Source organism: Nannospalax galili, unplaced genomic scaffold, assembly GCF_000622305.1.
Source record: "Nannospalax galili isolate Female #2095 unplaced genomic scaffold, S.galili_v1.0 scaffold4325, whole genome shotgun sequence".
NCBI classification, from domain to species: Eukaryota; Metazoa; Chordata; class Mammalia; order Rodentia; family Spalacidae; genus Nannospalax; species Nannospalax galili.
The window spans coordinates 4,442-7,500 of record NW_008352646.1 but is presented as its reverse complement, the minus strand read 5'-3'; the positions used below and the strand labels follow the sequence as shown (position 1 = coordinate 7,500).

At 33.0% G+C, this 3,059-nt stretch overlaps 1 pseudogene; it reads right to left on the bottom strand.

Annotated features, from left to right (window-relative positions):
* Positions 1-1,886: 1,886 nt before the first annotated feature.
* LOC103747232 lies at positions 1,887-2,439 on the bottom strand (annotated as a pseudogene).
* Between the last annotated feature and the right edge of the window lie 620 nt (positions 2,440-3,059).

Sequence of the window (3,059 nt, the reverse complement as noted above, 5' to 3'; positions counted from 1 at the left end):
TTATTCGAATGCTCATTTAATGGTGGCTTGCTTCATATTGAAAAGACATCCATTTGCACACACTTACTTTCCTAACAAAATGTGTATTTGTGAGCCCAGAGTTTATTGAACATGCCTGATTTCATTCCATTCACACCCTATCACACTTAGCAATGCTGAAGCTTTCCCACTGATGCCTCTGCGTTGTTATTCAGTTCATTTATCCTCACTGAGATCTTAACAGTTAGGATGCATTTTACTTCTTTTATACATTGGTACATACTAATCATTCTAGCTAGTTTTGTTACTGGTTATATCTCATGGTACAGAACAGTAAGAAATGCTTTGCAAAAGCTATAAAAAACTAATTTAAACGAATTATGACAGTTATCTCTCCATTCAAATGCTTGAGCTAGACTCTTCCCTCATTTTATCCTGTCACCCTCCATACTGTTTTCACTTATGTAACATATCCAATTGCATTTCAGGATTCATTCAGTGAACAATCATACTTCTCATTAAAATTAATAGGAGCTATACATGGATTGAGTGAGGACTGAAGTAATTAGGATTGTAATGTGAATATAAGAGAGAATTAAGCACCATTGGACCTTCTTATTTTAATTAAGTACCCAAACACTCTTAATCAAGCATCTAATTAAATTTAAGAGGAACTGTATTGTGTGCTAATTGCCATTGATTATTAATTATATGGTTATGTATGCATGCAAACACTATAATGTGTATATATCCAAACTCTTTCTGAATGAGAATAACTGAGTGCTGTATAATGAAGCTATTAATGAAATGGAATCTTGCATGAAATGTCAGACAAGAAAATAGCGAGCTTAAAACTTTTCTTTCCTAAATTCTCATTTTTTTAAAAATCAAAGCATATCATATGAACTAGAGAATATCAATAATTATATTAAATTTCTGTTTTTCCAGTCACATTATGGTTTTTATAGTAACATATATATATATTTGAGGGTATTGAAACAAAAAAATTGTACAACTAAACATAATTCAATTATTATTTTAGATAACATCAACGTATTTTGTAATTTTTAGACTTAAACCCAGAAGTAAAATTATTATGTAGTATAATAGTTGTGCTTTTTATTTTTTGAATAATTACCACAATATTTTCTAGCAGTGTGATAATCTAAATTCCTATGGTATACAAATATTTTCTTTCTGTTGTATTGATAGAATAAGATAGAGTCTCACATCCTTAACTGTATTCAAATTCTGTTACTTTGAATTTCATATGTTTCTATATTTTCTACAACCTATAGTTTTGATATTTAATATTTACTTTATTGTAATCAACTGTTCTAGGTATGCTTTTTTATATGGGATATGGGAACTCATGCCCTCTACTTTAGAAAATGTTCCTGAATTTGTTAGAGGATTTTGTTCATTAATTTCATCATTTCTTCTTTTTTATCTTTAACATAAAATTGTATTCATTTAGAAGCATTTAGAAGGTCAACAAAATAGTCACTTTGTTTTTTTCAATTACAGAGTGGTACTCAGTTAACAACAATTATTTTAATATAAGCTGCGTCAGAGACAACTGAAAATGAAAAAAAAAATTCCTTATATATTATATTAGTACTCTGTGCTGTGCACCAACAAGAACTTGTTTTAAATTCCCACACCAATTTACAGTCCCTGTACTGTCCCAGGCAAGGTTAGTGGCTGTTGAAAATACCACCAGGATAGGGCTACCTAAAGACACATTCAGTAGTGTCCTAACTATACAAAAAAAAAGTCACTGTACAGTTTAAAAACAAATCTTACAAAGCCTTACATTTCAAATTTAATCTTTAAAAGGAGTGAGTTGTGTACAGGGGTGTTAAAATGCTTCATAAACAAGAAAAAAAAACTGTGCCAGAACAATTTTATTTGTCATCATCGCCTTCTCTGTTTTCATCTTCCTCCTCATGCTCATCCTCTTCATCTGCCTCTTTCAGCCTTGACAACCCATTTTTGGCAGCAACAGGTTTTCCTTTAGCTCTGTAGACATCAATATCCGTTTTGTATTTCTCCTTAATCTTTGTGACCTTCTTATAAGGCTGCTTGTCATCTGAAGCAGTTTTGTTCCATGTATCTTCCAGTTTCTTTGCACCATCACAATAGATAAGCTGGGGTGCTCTCCTTGGATTTGGGGGTGATATTCAGAACAGAACAAGAAAAAAGCCAAAAACCACCTCTTGGGTGTGTTGGGATTTTTGGCTCCTTTTTTGTTTCCCCTTTGGGAAGGTTTTTATTTCTCTTTTATAAGAGCCTCCTCAGCCTTTTCCATGTCTTCAAACTTTCCCTTTTCTTTAGCAGACATGGTCTTACACCTCTCTGAGCACTTCTAGAAAAACTCTGAGAGGTTGACAGAAGCGTCAAAGTGCTTCTTCTGTCCTCCTCCCGGCAAGTTTGTACAAAGAATGTGTATGATTCTGCCTCTCAGCATCTTGGGGTGATCGTTGCCCTTGTTTACTTGTTTTTCCCAAGCGATGCAGAATCATCCAGTGTCGGTCTGGCTCTCACTTGCACTGGCACTGTCTCTGTGGAGCTAAATTTTATTTATCTTTTCTTAAAACAAGTCTCTGCTGGACCCTTAAATTACCACTGGTATTGTCATACTTTTATCTCTACTTTTTACCTTGTATCTTTTCCATTCTCTTTCCTTCAGTGTCATAGATAAACTGTCTTGTGCTACCTATAAAAAATGTCTATTGTACTTTTCAGATGTATTTTTTTTTGCTATTTAGAAGTACAATAAGTAAGAAGCTGAGTAGATGATGCTCTGAATAATCCGGGTTCTTTTAAAATGCTTGCTCTTAACTGCAGGGTGGTTGTTTTGATAGTTTTGTTGAAGGACTCATTATAGCAGTAGGTCCTTTCTTTTGAACTACTTATACTCTGCATAAAAGAATTTTCAACCATAACCTAGGATAATATATAACAGATAGCTAGTTCATAACTCTGTGAGTAAAAGTAATGAATCATGTATTTATGGAATATGTCAATATTTTGCAACAGTTACCTAATATCTTTTCATATTGGGACCCATTTATAAC